We start from the raw sequence: 11,141 nt of genomic DNA on the forward strand, positions 1-11,141 counted from the left end.
GAGGTTTGAGTCCTCCCTCAGGCCTGGGTGTGTGTGTTTGTCCTTAGGATAATTTAGGTTAAGTAATATATAAGCTTGGGAACTGATGACTTTAGCAGTTAAGTCCTGTAAGATTTCACACAATATACTAACCAACAGCAACTTCCACCGTTTTTTCGTTAGTAAACAATCTATTATTTGATGATGTGATATTTGGAGTTAGTTAAGTTGTAAAACAAAACAATTAATGAGACATTAGTATAACTGTCTCCTATAGCTACAGTTAAATTTTTTCAGAGCAAATGAATTACTGCTCAGTTGAAATAAACTACTCATTAATATTAATAAAAGTTATTTAAGCAAACAATAGATTTGGAACCAAAAATAAGAATTCAGGAAAAGAAATTAAAAAATAAACATGGTTAACATTTACCAAATTCTATTCAACATGCAATTATAGGACCAGCTGTTTCTGGAAACACAATATTAAAAATCAATCAAGCTCCAGGATGGTTATACTGGAAAAAGTTAATCATTTGTATGATTGTTGTAAAAGTTTAGATCAACCAAAACACCAACAAATTAAAAAAACGTCAAAAAATAAAAATAAAATTAATGAAAAAATTGCTGCTTTTATTGAAAATAAATATGAAATCATATCGTTAGATGAATGTCAAGATAATTAAGTTACGATTTTGATGACTTTGTTCTTGAAAATCAAGATATAGTTAGGGAATATTTTTACTACAGGTAGATATATAGGAATAGATTGTTTTTATTTAAGTCAAACAAATTCAAAAATACCAAAATATTAGTTAGAGATAATTTGAATTTTTTAAATATTTTCAGACAAGGTGACACAAATTTTACTCATATTTAGCATGAATTTATTGGCAGAGATTTTATGTGTGATGATTTTAATGGAAGATGTACTAAATGTTGGAATAAAGATGAAGTTGGCATTATTATGAAAGACATGAAAAGAAAAATTAATAATGGTAAATATAGAGGAAAGATTAAGAACATGCTATATGTTAAATGTATATATTGTAAGTAAATATTGAACATATATATTGAACATAAATGTTGAAAGTAAACATTGAATGTAAAATAATAATGATTGTTATATTTTCATCCTTAAAAAATATTTACAAAATATGACCCAGAATTTGTTAAAAAACAGGCCAAATAGAAGAGGAAATGACAATTAAAGGAAAAGTTTAGAAAATTGAAAAAACATCCATGAAGATGAATCAATTATTGATGCAACTGAAGGAGTTTACCAAGGAATCAGAACATTTGGTGAAAATGTTTTGGAAGCAATCGAAGAAAACATAGTAGTTGATGGATGAATGGTACCTCATAATCAACATAATATACAAGAATTTAATCGTATTCCATCAATGAAACAATATCATAGTAATAAAAGAGATTATACATTTAGAGAATCAGATATAAATAATTTGAAACACAATTATAGAAAAGAAAGAACAAAACTGAAAGACAAAGATGTTAAAAATATAAGTGAAGGAACTTTAAAATTGATAAAAAAGGATATGAAAGAATAAATGTATTAATGAATCTCTTAACTACAAATCAAATTACTATAAATGATTTAGGTACAGAATTCGATTCTGATGATTCATGAAATTATTATACAATTTTATTCAACTCAAATGCTGTATACAATGAAAATAATACGAATAAAATAAAATCAAGTAAAGGAAATATATACAATATTTTCATTAAAATAATGGTTGTAGTATATTTCCTAGATTTTTAGAAAGAAATCGTGATGATCGATTAGAGAAAGTTGGTGAATGTTTAGTAACAAAATATTATGAAAAACCGAATGAATAAATTTGGATAAATGATGTACATCAATTAACTAATAGATTAGCAGTAATCTATGGAGAAGAATTAGCTGGAAATAAAAATTATCATAATGAAAAAGTTGGAATGACACAGATGTTAACAAGCAAATTTAGTAACATTATTATTAATAATCCCAAAGTAGTTACATATTTGACTGGAGTTTCGAGTAATTTCGACATACGTTTTGGAAAAGTGAAAACATGAAAAGTATCTAGTAAATTACGCTTTAAATAATTTACAAATGCCAGAGAATCACCTACATGGATATAATTACTGCAGCCAATTTACTAAGCTTGAAGAAACACTAGCAAGTGGTGATCCAGGACTAAATAAATGACATTAAGAATGTATAAAACACGATATTGTATATAGGAATAATAAAGACTTAGAAAATATACATAATGCAGATAAAGAACTTCAGTTATCTGTAAAAGGAAGAATGCATACAAGCAGTGCTTCATTATGAGAAAAATTAGCTGCAACTGCAGTTAGAGGAATAATGTATAGAAAATGGAAATGAGGATCAGGTACTGCAAACTGGGGTTTATAAAAAATTCTTTCTTAATTTTTAATTTCTATAAATGAAAATAATACAATTCATAATACCTTGCTACCTAGTGGCAAAACGAAACCAAATTCAATTAAACGCAAACTCAGTAATGAACAATTAGATAGTATTGAACCACTTTTAACTGAGAAAGTAGAGAAAAAACTAGCAAAAATTTTCTTGCCACTTCAGCTTTTCATGTTGTAAAAAAGCTTACTGAATATCTGACAAGAAAAGATGGTAAAGGACTAACACAATATGAATTTTTACCATTACTATTGATTTTTACCATTACTATTGGCAGCTTTACCATACATAACCGCTTCTGGTTCACTAGCTAGTGGATCTACAGCAACTGCTAAAGCAGTTATATAAGAGAAAAGCTGATAAAGAGTTAGAAGAACAAAAAAATAAGTAAATTAACAATAGAAAACAAACGAAGTGAATGGGCAAAAGAATTTCAAAGAAATAATCACAGAATCTAATAATTCTGTACCTAATTTTGAATCAAAAGAATTTGTTAAACCAATAAAAATTAAATATTTTTGTGGCATTTATATGATTGATGCATTACCTAATGCACCAAACAATTTAGAATGTGGAACAGTAAATATAGACACGTTTGCTCATGTAGTTACTCACTGGATTTGCAATTATAAATCAAAAAATTTTTAATTTGTTTTTGACACACATGGAGGTAATACTCCAAAACAACCAGTAAATTATTGCGGAAAAATGATTTGTGTTATAACACTGAAAGAGTCGAGAATATTGATGAAAAATTATGTTGAGATTTGTGTCTATGTGGTATAAAGCTATTATGAACGTATTATAAGTTAAATGATATTTTAAATTTAACTAACACAAATTTTTGGAATAATGTTATATGCTAAACTCAATAACCATTTAGAAAAAATAAAAGATTTTCAATCATTACAAAGAACAATTAAAGAGTGAGAGTGGTTCTTCATCGCCCTTTTAAAATTTGAAGATTTTTAATCAGAAATATGTAATCATCAGTCATCCCAAAAATAGTTAAAAATTAAATGCCGTTTTTACAGTAATTAGAGGTTATAGTGGTTTTAAATTATGAGAAACGTGAATGTAAATGCTCCAACATGTAAAAGATATAGTAAACATACAATATTTACAAAATGAGTTATCAACTGTAGTTACAAAACCTGAATACAGAAGTATTGTAACACAACTCAATAATTATATCGCTAAACAAGAACTAAGTAAATGCGAAACAAAAGAAGAAATACAAAAAATATTATCAGATTTTAAATATCAAACGATTATTTAAACAGCTTAAAACATTAAAATACAAAAAATATATATACTTAACAAATTATTGAATTATCATTTGATACTGGTGGTAATCAAAAATACACAATTTCGAGTACGATTTTATTTTTAATAATGTTGTTGTTACTGGCGAAAATAAAAATGAAAAATGAAATTTTAAGTTTAAATATTACACCGAGGGTTTTGACAAATTTTATAGAGTAACTACTGACATTGTATCATTAGAAATTGTGCTTAAATCAAGTTGTCTGAATGTTAGATTAAGAAATTCTCTTTAAACAGTGCCATTAGATGTAATATAAGTTTTATTTGGTGAATTGCCATCAGAAACAAATGAAGACAAAAAGGGAAACTAATTAATAAATTTTTATTACATACAAATGGTGAATCATAATCACATTTACTGTTTGAGGTGTAAAAACTTTACTGAAACACATAATCCACACAAATTAAAAATGAAGAATGAAAAACAGAGGATTGAAGGGCTTTGTGCAGTATGCAAAAATTGAAAATAGAATATTATTTTAAAAAATTTTGTAGGCATAGGCCTAAATATCCGTGACGAAATTATTCATAAGTCAAATAAAACTTTGAGAAAAAATTTTCAAAGAAATAATATAATTGCTGTTCGAATAGATGATTTATCGAAAAATGATTTATTCGAAATGGATTCAGGTAATCTGAAAGGAATTTCATAAATAAATAAAAGATATAATTATTTATTAACTGCTATAGATATTTTTTCAAAATTTGCTTGTGCTATTCCATTTAAATATAAAAATGGTGAAACTATAATTCATTCTTTCTAAAATATATTTAAAAATAGACCAACATAAAATTTACAAACAGATAATGGTAAAGAATTTGATAATTAAAAATTTCAAGATTTAATAAAATAAATCAATATTTATCATTATTCAAATTTTAGACAATAAAAGCCTCATTAATTGAATATTTTAATAGAATATTTTTAAAAATGTGGAAAAAATTTTCTCTTCAGAGAAATTATAAATGGGTTGAATTATATTGGATATTGGTTGAGGAATATAATAACACAAAATATTCAACAATAAAAATTAAGTTGTAAGTAGTTAATGAAGGAAAGGAAGAAATCTTAATGAAAACTGTTTATGTAACAAATTTGTTAGATACTAATGCTAGATATAAAATCAAAAATGTATTTCATGTGATATTTTTATACAATTTTTCTTAATTTTTTCAGATCTATTAAATGATGTATTTGTTGTTTATACAGTTGTTTCATATTAATCTTTATTTTATGTTCAGCATGTTTTCGAATTGATGGTAAAACTTCTTCAAACACCCAATCTTGAAAATTTACCGCATCTTTCATTGTAATACAATTAATACACTACTGGCCATTAAAATTTCTAAAGCAAGATGCAGATGATAAATGGGTATTCGTTGGACAGATATATTATACTAGAACTGACGTGATTACATTTTCATTCAATTTAGGTGCGTAGATCCTGAGAAATCAGTACCCAGAACAACCACCTCTGGCTGTAATAACGGCCTTGATACGCCTGGGAATTGAGTAAAACAGAGCTTGGATAGTGTGTACAGGTACAGCTGCCCATGCAGCTTCAACATGATACCACAGTTCATCAAGAGTAGTGACTGGCATATTGTGAGGAGCCAGTTACTTGGTCACTATTGACCAGACGTTTTCAGTTGGTGACAGATCTGGAGAATGTGCTGGCCAGGGCAGCAGTCGAACATTTTCGGTACCCAGAAAGACCCGTACAGGACCTGCAACATACGGTCGTGCATTATTCTGCTGAAATGTAGGGTTTCGCAGGGATCGAATGAAGGGTAGGGCCACGGGTCGTAACACGTATGGAATGTCGTGTCCACTATTCAAAGTGCCGCCAATGCGAACAAGAGGTGACCGAGACATGTAACCAACGGCACCCCATACCATCACGCCGGGTGATACGCCAGTATGGTGAAGACGAATACATGCTTCCAATGTACGTTCACTGCGATGTCGACAAACACGGATGCGACCATGATGATGCTGTAAACAGAACCAGCATTCATCTGAAAAGATGACGTATTGCTATTCGTGCACCCAGGTTCGTCGTTGAGTACACCATCGCAGGCACTCCTCTGTGTGATGCAGTGTCAAGGGCAACGCAGCCATGGTCTCTGAGCTGATAGCCCATGCTGTTGCAAACGTCGTCGAACTGTTCGTGCAGATGGTTGTTGTCTTGCAAACGTCCCCATTTGTTGACTCAGGGATCGAGACGTCACTGCATGATCCACTACAGCCGTGCTGATAAGATGCCTGTCATCTCGACTTCTAGTGATACGAGGCCGTTGGGATCCAGCACGGCGTTCCATATTACCCTCCTGAACCCACCGACTCCATATTCTGCTAACACGAGGCATCACAACAACGTTTCACAAGGCAACGCCGGTCATCTGCTGTTTGTGTATGAGTAATCGGTTAGAAACTTTCCTTATGTCAGCACGTTGTAGGTGTCGCCACAGGCGCCAACTTTGTGTGAATGCTATGAAAAGCTGATCATTTGCATATCACAGCATCTTCTTCCGGTGGGTTAAATTTCACGTCTGTACCACATCATCTTCGTGGTGTAGCAATTTTAATGGCCAGTAGTGTATTATAGAATATAAGCCATGTTCATTAATGAGTAAATTAACTGGATATAGACTTTGCAAAGGCTGTGAAATATTGCCCTTTAATTTTTCAAATGACTGTACATATTTTTAGTAAGTGAAGCTCTAGCTTTCTTTTTTTTAAGAATATTACAAACTTTTTAGCTTTACACCAAGGATTATTTTTTCATCAATAATTATTTAAACTTGTTTGTTGTTGTTATATGTAAGTTTGTTGTTTTTTAGCTCCACAAGCAACTGCATTTATACATAATAAAATTAAATAGATTTTAATTTTTTAATTTCAGTTAATTTCTTCATTATAACTGGAAAGTGAACATAAGTGATTTGTCCATTTTGCAATCAACAAAAAGAAATTAACTAAGAAATAGTATATATATAAGTAGGAATATGCCTTCAAAAACGTATTCTATTTATTGTATAAAAAGAAACAAGTAGAACTTAGGGAACATACATATGAAATTATAAAAGAACTTGTTAATAACTGGCATATGAAACATTTATTTGTAAAAAATGTAAAAAAGCAATCAAAAATTCTTCTAAGTACATTCATAACTGTGACTATAATCAATTAAAAAAGAGAAAATAGCTCTAAGTTCTCAAAAACAAAAAGAAAGTTATTATCAAAAAGATAAATGTCTTTGTGGAAAGTTTCTTTCTAAAATTTATCTTAAAACACATCAAAAAAACCATATCATGAAACATTATTAAAAACTGTATAACTTTTAAATTATTTAATATTCTGTGGAACTATTTATCTCCCATAACCAATCATTGTCAACATCTATTATTTTACTTGAGTTTAATTTATAATGATCATGTGGTACTGTATTAATTCCATCTTGTAACATAACACATTTATCATCATCTGAACATAAAACAATTTTATTCCACTATATACTATTCATGTTTAAATGATGTAATTAAATTAATTTTTCTATATGGTTTTATTTAGTTATCTAAACATCTTTTATAACCATAAAAAATTTCGTTTTTTGATACAGATTTTTTAACTGTTTTACAGTTTTCTCTCCTCTTTATCGTCAATTTTATGAGCATAGAATTTCGATCTTAAACTAAAGTGCTCTAACATAATTTTTCCACAAATTTTATTTCATTTTCCTGATATCTCTCTTGTTTACTTGCAGAATCCTGTAAGTATTATCTTTCAACTAATCACCAGCAACAAATTCATTTATCATTGACTTCATATCTTTATAAGAATCTTTAGTTCTATTTCCATAAATGAAAGAATCAGTACCCATGTAACAGAAATTAATGTTTTTCACAATATTATGGAAACATTACATTATAATGAAAATCGTACATTTTTATTTTCGAAATATCTTGAATATGCACTGCAGTACAAAATGTTTCTTGAATATTATTTTTATGTTTTCATGTGAACTGCTATTGTATTTTCCAGAAAATACAGTAGTATGTTCATAATTTCGTTCTGAAATATAATTTGTATATCTTCTTGGCTCTGTTATTATTTTAAAGTTTTGTCTATTTGTAATATTCTCCATTCTTTTTCCAAATACTGAAGTGTCCTTTGACTTGTGGAAATCTTTTTCAGAATCGTTAGCTGAATTTTCCTCATTTCTTCTAATGTTCAAATTGATAATATTCTATCAATTTTCGTTCATTTTAATCCGAGATTTAACATTGTTTAAGTTTTCTATAGTGTTAAACATATTTTTATTTGTTATTTAATGTTATTGATAGTTTATTTCCTCCTGTAGGGAAGCAGCCAACTCACGCCTTATAAAATTCACATCAGTCTTTCCATTGTGTGCCAGCCTAGTCCGTTGTAACTAGCTCTGACGTCATAAATATTGCACAATACTTTAAAATGAAGTAAATAACCTGAAACGTTTCTAGCATGTCAGGAGAAATACAAAATCAATATGTGTTGGATATCAGTTCAATAACTTTAACCATTTTCGAAATGTGGATGTTTTTCTGTAAAAATCATTGGCGCAACAGAAAAGAGCTAGAAACTCAAAAATTTATATTTAGATTCCTTTTGCATAATAATTTAGTGGAAACAGTATTCTGGATCTCACAAATTAAAATTTTAGTTGAAATTCATGATTTTGTGGTTTTTGTCTTAGAAATTAAGGAAGCAAGATAGATTAAGTAGGCGACTAAATAAAGCTAGGATGTTTAAATATAAGTAGAATGGAGATACGCTATAATCATAAAATTGTGAGAAGTTTCAACAGAATAACTATAAAACTATAGCTATAGCGTATCTCCAAAGAGCGCGTTCAGAGCTCGTCTACTGCATGTAGTGTAATTAAATTAATTCTCTCGCCCAAAATATTTGACATAGCCACGTCAGACTTTTATTATGATTACTTACCTGTGTGCTGATTGCACATTTAAATTGAGAGCTTCATCGGTAATCAGCAAAGGAAGCAATGATTTATTCGATAACTTAAAGTGGTGCATTACTAGCCCAGCGGCTAATTGGGAGAGCAGATTTGATCAGGCGTTCCCTTAGCCGTCCGCACCGTGGCTTTAGATGTAAGAACGCTGCACGAGATAGGAAGGCCCCAGTTCTCTCCAGACGCTGATTAGCGCACCACCTGTGCTGAGATTCGCGTCGCGTCAGTATCGTTGATATAAACAGCCTCGGATGCAGTAATAAGTTACTCGGGATATGCGTAACCATGAAATCGTTTTCGAGTGAAGTGTTAATTTTGGGATGACTTTAATGACCTATCTTCAGTTTGCGTATGTTGTATTTTCACGCGCCGCCGCAGGACAGACATTCTACCATTATTTCGCGTGGCGTTTGATGAACAGTAACATCAAATTATGGCGAGCATTCACTTAAACATTTAATTTGAACAGTTATTGTGGCATCAGCGCATTAGACTCTGAACTGCTCTGGTAGGTGGATTTTGTGGATTCTTTTTGGTCTGTGACTTTCAGAATATAGCGAACATTTTAGAGACAATGGTGTTTAATTATGAATCCCAGACAATCTCCTAATTCCTCAGAGCTATAAGCTGTAGCTATTAATGTATTTCTCAGATGAAGTGGGCACTAATAATTCTAATTACAGGCTTCACATTTTGCTAATCACTTTCTGGTTGCCAATATTGTAGTTAGAGAGCCACTGTTGAGAACGGCAAACAACAGCACTAAATAAATAATAGGAACATTTGACTATTATTCCACCCACAGCCCCACACTCCTTCTGGTACTAATGGTTAATCTTTATGATATTCATGTAATTCTTTTTATTTTCTAAATCAACTTCTAAAATATAACCATATTTATATTATCATGCGACATCATAAGCATTTTTTCAGAATTAAAACATTTTCGTTCAAACCAGCTTAAATATTTTAATGGTAAAAACAAAGAATATAAATGAATCGGTAATTGTATAAACAACACATGTCCACTTTTTGGCAAAAATTAGATATATGCAGAGAAGCCTTCAGGATACTTAGATGCAGCATCTATGCAAAAATCACACTTGTCCTACACAATTTAATGCTTTTACAGGCATACAGTTTTTCGTGTTCTTTGCAGTAACAACATGAGTCCAGGACTTACGTTATTATTGCAAAAAATGGCAGATGGCAGCACCAAACGAACATACTCGTATCTTTTTCCATGTAGTGAATAGAATGCATGCCAGATGGCAGCATATCTGACGCCTGTGATCTTATTACCTGTGTGCATTGTTGTAGCAGCTGCGTATACATTGCCATTTAGTTTTGTTTATAGAACACGTTTCTTTGGATTATCTATGCACAATGTCGAAGAAGAGAGATGTGCAACAGGAACTATATAAAAGAAATGTCATAAAAGCTGCCAGAATGAAGAGAATTGGTTACATGAATCACAATGGAAGAGAAATTAATGCTATAAAAATAGGACCTGACTGTGGGTGAGTTCAAAGGCTATGTGAATTAATCTCCTGTCTGTGTATTTTTTACTTCTTAGAGGTTCCCATCTGTTCTAAGTTTTATGGTGCGTAAATATCATGTGGATAATTTATTCCATCAATAAAAAATAACTGATTTTACGTAAATAATTTTTTTTGCAACTCTTTTACAATTCCTGACATTGGTATTCGTGTATTAATATGTTTCAGATGTAAGAAACTGTGTTTCAAGAGGATCTCTGTACATGAACAGGTAGATATATTCACTAAATTTAACGATTTTGAGAGTAAGAACACACAAGATGGTTACATTGCAGGGCTGATCGAAAAAGAAGACGTGGTACGCAGAAGATCCCGGAAAAGTGATGGCCAGCCTAAGCCAAGAGCACTAAATTATCGATATCACGTTGTAACTGGAGATGCTGGGTGGGTCGAAGTGTGCAAAAAGGCATTTTGTAGCCTTTTTAGCATTACAAATGAACGTGAACGACGAATTTGTAACTGTGTGAAAAATTATGTTCGCCCATGTGACAGTAGAAGATGTACTGCTTCAACCAATGCAACACCACAGGAAGTCCTATCGACAATTGAGGAGCATATTAAAACATTCCCTACGAAAATCTCACATTATTCAAGCAAAGAAATGTATTACTTAAATCCTGAAATATCTGCAAAAAGTATGTACGAACTGTTCATGAAGTTATATCCTCATACCAGAGTGTCATATGGAATTTATTTAAGGGTTTTCAATGAGCGTTTTAACTTACGCTTTGGGCGGCCGCAAATCGATACTTGCTGCTCTTGTGAGTCACTTTCAGTGAAGATTAAGAGTCCATCATTGAACGATACTGCAAAGCG

This window comes from Schistocerca serialis, chromosome 2 (assembly GCF_023864345.2).
Source record: "Schistocerca serialis cubense isolate TAMUIC-IGC-003099 chromosome 2, iqSchSeri2.2, whole genome shotgun sequence".
In the NCBI taxonomy this organism is placed as follows: domain Eukaryota; kingdom Metazoa; phylum Arthropoda; class Insecta; order Orthoptera; family Acrididae; genus Schistocerca; species Schistocerca serialis.